We start from the raw sequence: 8284 nt of genomic DNA, 5'->3' as shown, positions 1-8284 counted from the left end.
GCTGCAATGACACTGAACAAGGCTTCAGATGGATGGACAAGGCTGCAGATGGACATTGATAAGGCTGCATTGATGGGCATTTAAATTGAATTTTTTGCCTTAAACTTCCCTCCTAAAAGTTTTTTTCCTTAAAATTCCCTCCTAAACTTGGGGTGTGTGTTATACGCCGCCGTGTGTTATACGCCAATAAATACGGTAATGTATAGAAGGTAGGGCTCGAAAGTGACTGAAGTCCAGGGGCCCCCACCACCCTAAGTCCTGCCCTGGTCACCAGTATAGGTTTGCTGAGGTGCTCAGACAACGCATGTGCTGGGATTTGGCCCATTGAGGATAGCTGAAAGAGGAACACCGGAGATCACAGGAGCAGGGTGAACACTGGAAGGAAAAGCAGCACAGAGAAACACATATATGGGGCCAAAATAACAGCATGTAGACATGTTGCTTCATTACCATACAACACATTCACCAGACCTTTAAGATTGTGCCTGAAAGCAGGTTGGATACTATCTGCTGGGTGCAGGCAAGAGTAAAGAGCCAGCATTGGAGAATAGCTCAGACGCTGGCAAGTGTAAAAACCATACTGGAATCCCCGCAGTGCATTTTTTAGAGTCAAAATCACAGCAAGGAGACATTTATTGGAGGCAGAATGTTTAGTGCAGAGGTTTACATCTCTGCACTGCATTTCCATTATCTTTAAGGAGAAGTATGAATGCCTGCTGCTTTGATGTCATAGCCTCAACCTTCCCCTCACTTTCCTCCTCCTTCTCCTCACTTTCCTCCTCCCTGCCTGTCCTAGTCTGCCCCCTGCAGGCGGTGGTGTAACACCTATAGTCTACAGTATACATGGATCGCTGACTGCTTCAGTCAATATTTCTCTTTCTATCACAGGAATTGTACATACATTCACATGGGGGGTTTGCATACCTAACTTGCATATCAAAAAAGACAAAAAGTTAACTACTGTATGCTGTATGACCTACCTGCTCTAAAGCATGTGCTAAATGGAATGTATAGCGATTAGTGTTTTTCTTTATAACGGCCAAGACAAAAAAATATATAATTTTAGTACATTACTCTGCAGCTACAGCTTAAATTTTCAGTAAACTCCCTATTCTGATTAGTCAGTGTAGATTACCTTTTTGCCCTTTTTTTTTAGAATGGTTCTAGATATCTAGCCACATTTTCAAATGTGATAAAACATCAGTTTTTTTGTTTTTTATTTAAACAATGGAATGCATTTATTACTTTTAAATTGGACTTAAAGGCAAACTTCAAGAAATCGACATGTTTAAAAAGAAGAAGTATGGGTTTGAAAAAAACAAACCTTACATACTCACCTAGGTGGATGCAGCATCGATCCAATGCTGCGTATGTCCCTTGCCACTTTTAAGACTGGGAAACAATCGTTCAAAGATCGCTGCACGCTGGGTTCTCTGCCTTCAATGAGCAGAGAGCTGGTGGCTGTGTAGTTTTTGTCATTACTTCACCTTAAACCACTTACGAACCGTCCGCCGTTGTTATACGTCGGTATTTTGAAGAGGGGTATCGTTGTTATGGCAGCAGCTAGCTACCATAACCCTGGTATCCTCTTCTTCAGCGGGCGGTCTTCTTTCAGATAAAATTGGTCTCTGCGGCGGATTCTCTGCAAGACCACTCCAGTCCAGTGCCCTCCGTTGCTTACCGGAGCCATTGGTAGCGGAGGCGATCGGGTCCTCTTCCATGTGTGGTATGGGGATGAGTGAGGGGAAGATGGCCCACCCATCTCCATACCATTGCAGGGCGGAACGTCAAAACGTCACTTCCGCCCATAGTTCTTAAAGAGACTTATAATTGTTATTTTTTTTCAAATTACATTAAAAAAATTTTTCTTTATTGCATTTTAGTGTAAATATGAGATCTGAGATCTTTTTGACCCCAGTTCTCATATTTAAGAGGTCCTGTCATGCCTTTTTTCTATTACAAGGGATGTTTACATTCCTTGTAATAGGAATAAAAGTCTCATATTTTTATTTTGTAAAAGAACAAAAATAAAAAAGGTAAAATAAATAAGAAAAAAAAAATTAATAATTTTTAAATGTGCCTCGTCCTGCACAGCTTGCATGCCAGTAGCAAACGCATATGTGAGCAGCTCCCGCATATGAAAATGGTGTTCACACCACACATGTGACATATTACCGTGATCATTAGAGTGAGAGCAATAATTCTAGCCCTAGACCTCCTATGTAACTCAAAACATGCAACCTGTAGAATTTTTTAAACATCGCCTATGGACATTTTTAAGGGTAAAAGTTTGTCGCCATTCCACGAGCTGGCACAATTTTGAAGCGTGACGTGTTGGGTATCAATTTACGTGACATAACATTATCTTTCACAATATAAAAAAAATTGGGCTAACTTTACTGTTGTCTTATTTTTGTCTTATAACAACCGCCATTATATTCTCTAGGGTGTTAGAAAATATATATACTGTTTGGGGGTTCTAAGTATTTTTCTAGCAAAAAAAAAAACAGTTTTTAACTTGTAAACACCAAATCTCAGAAAGAGGCTTGGTCCTTAAGTGATTGTAAGGGTAATTTATATATAAAAAAAAAATAATTAACAAACATATCATACTTCGTTCTGCACAGAGTGGCCATGAACCTGCTCTTCTGGGGTCTCTCTGCAGACCTCACAGCTCCTCCCTGCATCAGATTACCCCCTAGGAGAAGCTCCCGGGGGATTATCTTGCGGGAGTGCTCCCGACTCCAGCATTCGGCATCCATAGAGGCTGAATGCAGGACTCAGCCCTGCCCCCTGCATCATTGGATTGACAGCAGCGGGAGCCAATGGCTGTGCTGCTATCAATTTATCCAATCAAGAGCCAGGAGCCCATGGAGAGAGAGAGACAGCGCTTCCCCGCCGACTGAAAGAAGGGGTTCAGGTAAGTAAAACGGGGGGCCTGTGACTGACAGGTGTTTTTTCAGGTGAATGTTCTATTTAGATGATTTAATTGCCTTTAAAGCGCGTGTTCAGCAAATCTTGTAATCCAGGAACCCCTGCCAGGCCTAACTGACAGGTCCTGAAGCTTCCTGCTTCAAACTGAAACAGGACCCACCACATTCTGTGATTTTATAATTCTATTTAAAATACATTTATTTTTATTTTTTTATTATTATTAGTTACTTGATGGTGTTTTGATCTCACTGTCAATCAGGATAGACTTATTTTGAAGAGACACTTTTATAATTGCTTTAAACCCATAGTTTTAACAAGCTTACTTCTCCTTTTAAATATAATTGAACTTTACATTAACTGTTTACATTTCAAGTGTCAAGTGCAGCACTGGGCTCACGTCTTTATCTTTAAATTGACATTAAAAGGGCCTTTAAAATGCTATACAGATAAGGGGTTCTAAAATTATCAAGTGAGTAAAGTATTTTGTACAAGACTACTGTTTAACCAACTTACAGACCGGAAGATTTTCCCCCTGAGGCCGCGTGCACACGGGCGGACTGTTCGCCCAACTAAGTTCGTCAGACAATCCGACAAACAGTCCGTTCAAAATTTGCATGAACGGACTTGACCACACACGATGAGCAGACAGTCCGCTGAAAGCGTGCGCGATGACATGAACGGCACGTACGACGGGACGAGAAATTCGACGTCCAATACACTGCAATGCAACCTTCGCCGTGTAAATCCTTTCTGAGCATGCGCCAAACTTAGTCTGTCGAACTAGCCTACACACGAGCGGACTGTCCGCTGAAACCAAGTTTGGACGGACTGTCTTACGGAAATTCCGTAAGACTTTGTTCGTCAGACTGTCCGCTGAAACAGTCCGCTGAAACCCACACACGAGCGGATTGTCCGCTGAAACACTGTTCAGCGGACTAAGTTGGGCGAACAGTCCGCCCGTGTGTACGCGGCCTTAGAGACCAGGCCATTTTCTGTAGTACGGCACTGCATTGCTTTAACTGACAATTGTGCGGACGTGTGGCTCTGTACCCAAACAAAATTTATGTCCTTTTTTTCCCACAAATAGAGCTTTCTTTTAGTGGTATTTGATCACCTCTGCGTTTTTTTTTTTTTTTTGCACTATAAATAAAAATAAGAGTGACAATAAAAAAAAAGCTATATTTTTTTTACTTTTTGCTATAATAAATATCCCCCCCCCCCCACAAAAAAAAAGCCTTCATCAGTTTAGGTCTGCTATGGCTCTTAATGTAGCTGATGTACACTTACAGTGATTTGCCGCAGTATATTGATGGCGGCTGGTTGGCAAGTGGTTAACTCTTATGCTTGTACACACGGTCGGACTTTGCGATGGGAAATGTGCGATCAGATCTTGTTGTCAGAAAATCCAATTGTGCGTGTGCTCCGTCTGAATTTCCGACACACAAAGTTTGAGTGCAGGATCTAAAAATTTTTCCGACAACAAAATCCGATTGTTTAAATTCCGATCGTGTGTAGACAATTCCGACGGACAAAGTGCCATGCATGCTCAAATTAAATTATGAGACAAAAGCTATTGGCTACTGCCCTCTTTATAGTCCCGTCATATGTGTTGTACGTCACCATGTTCTGCACGATCGGGTTTTCCAACAACTTTTTGCGACCGTGTGTATGCAAGACAAGTTTGGGCCAAAATCCGTCGGAAAAATGTTGTCGTCGGAATGTCGGACCGTGTGTACAATACAGTGAAATAGAGACAATGAGAAGGCAGTGTTGTATATAAGAGTCTAGGAAAGACTGACCTTTTTACTTATAGTATTGCACAATCTAGCTCATTCTAGTTACTTATATGGTGCAAAGTCCAAGGTTGTTCTTAAGATGGTAGGATGGTGGAGGGCACTTACACCCAATGAAATCCTAAGTCCCTCCCCTGTGAAAAAGGTCACTTACCACATCACCTTGGCCACATATAAGATATGTAAATCACTATGGGTATTGTTCCCCTCAACCACTCTTACATCAGTCTCACTCTGGTTATGTTCTACTCATGAACTTCTGACTCCCATAGGGGTACATTCTGTTGTTATAAGGGGAAAAAGCCTTATTTAATGTAGTGAATGTATTTAAACTGTATTATACATATTACTGAATCTCTTCCCAATGTGTTTATTTTAACACCTGGAGCTTGGAATGAACATTGTATAGCTTAAAGGAGAAGTCCAGCCTGAGCTTCTCCTTCAAAAGGAGTGCAATTCGTTTTTCACTCCAATGACCCGTTTTCAGCGGAGAGTGGTCGGAAGTCCTCTTCTGCTGACGTCACTGCTATCGGTCAAGGAAGCGCGTCATCCCGACTTCCAAGTCTGCATTCGCCAGTTGCCTTGACTGATGGCAGTCTCAGCAGCTCAGCACTCTAATGAGCATGGAGCAGCAAAGAGGAGAGACGCTGACTCACAGTCATCAGCTCTCCTCTCGGGGATCTGCGAGAACCGAGCCATCGGTGATAATTGGTGGCTCAGTTGTGCAATCCACCTAGGTAAGTATGAATCTTTAATTTAAAAAAACTTCTCTTTTAATCATCTCTAAGACCTAAAAGCCTATTATTTTTCAAAACTGCTTTCTTTGTTTTGCCATAAAGGCCGTCAAAAAACTTCACGTAATTTCAGTGGGTTAATCATTATCTGTCATAAAAATTCCATAAAGCAAAGCTTGTCCGCTCTTCTAGATAGTTAAAGGTGGTTGAAGATAGCTATCTGAATAGTAAACAAAAAAACAGAGCTCATTCCAACAGGAGGTAGCCATTATCATCATCATTTGATACAAAGCTAAGAAGCTACAGGCAGGAAAAAAATATTTTTTTTAGAATCATAAAATAATTTGCTATAGCAAACCAGCTAATCATTATGGATGTAAGTGACTGAGATAAATAACGGGCATCCATTATGGGGCAACTCTTAAGGCACTCAGTTATTAACATTTAAGGATGCTGAAACAAAATACTTGGTTTACAGTCACTGTTAAGCAATCATAACCATCTAAATTTCTTGACTGGTGTATAGCTGATGTCCCATATGCCCCACCTCAAACCATAACCCCAACTTATATACCTTACCTTACTTAATAAATAAGTACACCACACCATCTGAATTAAACGGCCATCCGGCCCCTTTATTAACATATTACACATTTTATGAAATTAACTCTAGTTAAATATAAATATAATATATATATATATATATATATATATATATATATATATATATATATAAATATATATATATATAAATATATATATATATATATATATATATATATATATATATATATATATATATATATATATACACACACAACATATAATAACACTACATTTTTAAACTACTGCTATGTCTGAGGTTCATGAAGGACGGCATTCTACCGCATCGGCTGCACCACCACCATCTCTGTATCCTGGCCCCCAGCCGTGATCCCACCAACTCAGGGATGAACTATTGCCACCTTCTTGCCACTGCAGCCCAATGACCGGTAGCCCATTATTTCCAGATAGGGAGGGTACCCATACCGAGATAGGTCCAACCGGTCCCCACACCATATCCTGTTTACCTTCCACCATTCCAACCTTCATGAACCAGAGACCCCTGCCCATATCAACCTCAATACATAACATTATATACCATACAGCCAACAACAGGGAGGGAGGGTGGGAAAAACGTACTGCCTGTGTCCTGTCTCCTACACTGCTGCCCCATGAGCGAGCTGACCCCTCCCTCTGCAGGGGTCAAAATTAACTACTGCCACACGTACCCCTCACCACTGACCATAACTCCCCCCTTTCAGCCCTAACCCACTTTCTAACAGGAAATTCCCTTTGCTACCTACCACAGCTGCCCCCCAGTCATGCTGGCCCTCGACCCAGGTTCCCTTTAGCTGCGGGCTGCGGGATCTCTATGTACTTACATCATGTTTTCAGGAGGAGTCGGCAACCCATTAACCACAATCTACCTGTCATTCTTGGGCATGTGATAGAAAGATTGTGACCAACCCTGTCATGCCACTATCTCCTATCACTGCCCACCACCCCTCATATCTCAGATAAAGCAGCAATTTTATTGTAGAGCCAAAGAAAAAAATAGACTTCCTCTTGGGTCTGATGTCATATTATACAGACAAGGGGAGAACTAGGAAGACTCCCCTCAGTCCTCCAGTTGCTGCTGTCTGGCCTTAAGCATGTACAGAAGCAACCCCTGAAGTTTTTGTTACTTATGACTTATCTCTAAACTCTGTGCTACTGACTACTGATTCCTGAACTCTGCACTTCTTACTACTGACCCCTGGACTCAGTGCTACTTACCACTTACCCCTGAACTCTGCTTTACTACTGACCTCTGAACTCAGCTTTACTACTGAACATTGTGCTACTTACTACTGACTCCTGAACTCTAAAACTTACTACTGACCTCTTAACTTTGCATTACTCATTCCTGAACTCTGCTTTACTACTGACCTCTGAACTCTGTTACTTACCATTCACCTCTGAACTCTATGTTACTATTAAACTCTAAATTACTATTGACTTCTGAACTCTAAGTTACCTGCATATGATTAATTAATTGTTTATAGGATTGTATGTTTTTTTTTCACTTTTATTAGTTGAACTAGATGGATATGCGTCTTTTTTCACCCAGACTAACTATGTAACCATGTAACTACTGGCCCCTGCACACTGCATCACTGACTACTGACCTCTGAATTTTGCGTTATGTTACTTACTAATGGCCTTTGCATTACTCTTTCTTGAACTCTGCATTACAATTGACCTCTACATTACTCAATCCTGAACTCAGCATTCCTTCTGAACTTTGTGTCAGACTCCTTTCACACTAGCAGCGCCGGCCATTAATGGTAACGCGCTACTCATTTTTGCCTTGCTTTAGTGCCGTTTTAGCATTTTTTGCACCACTTTTCGGCTGCTAGCGGGGTGCTTTTTACTCAAAAAAGGGTAAAAACTCCCATTTTGCGGTGCTTTCAAATGGCTTTTCAGGAGCTTTGGAAGCACTGCCCATTCCATGCAATGGGCAGGGCATTTTGGGAGCGCTAAATACAGCGCTCCCAAACTGCCCCAGTGTGAAAAGACACACTGCAATGAATAAGAGGCAATTTTCAGGTACTTTGCAGAGGCTATTTCTAATGCTAACGTGCCTGAAAACCTCCCCAGTGTGAAAGGGGTCTTACGTCTGAACTCTGAATTACTGCTGAGCTCTTAACTCTGCATTACTACTGACTCCTGAACACTATGTTACTTACACCTTCTCCTGAACTCTGCATTATTTACCTCTGACCTCTGCATTACTTTCTA

Source organism: Lithobates pipiens, unplaced genomic scaffold (genome assembly GCF_037356315.1).
Source record: "Lithobates pipiens isolate NorthernLeopardFrog02 unplaced genomic scaffold, aLitPip1_a1.2 Scaffold_16, whole genome shotgun sequence".
Classification (NCBI taxonomy): domain Eukaryota; kingdom Metazoa; phylum Chordata; class Amphibia; order Anura; family Ranidae; genus Lithobates; species Lithobates pipiens.
Note: the sequence above shows the minus strand (reverse complement) of the source record.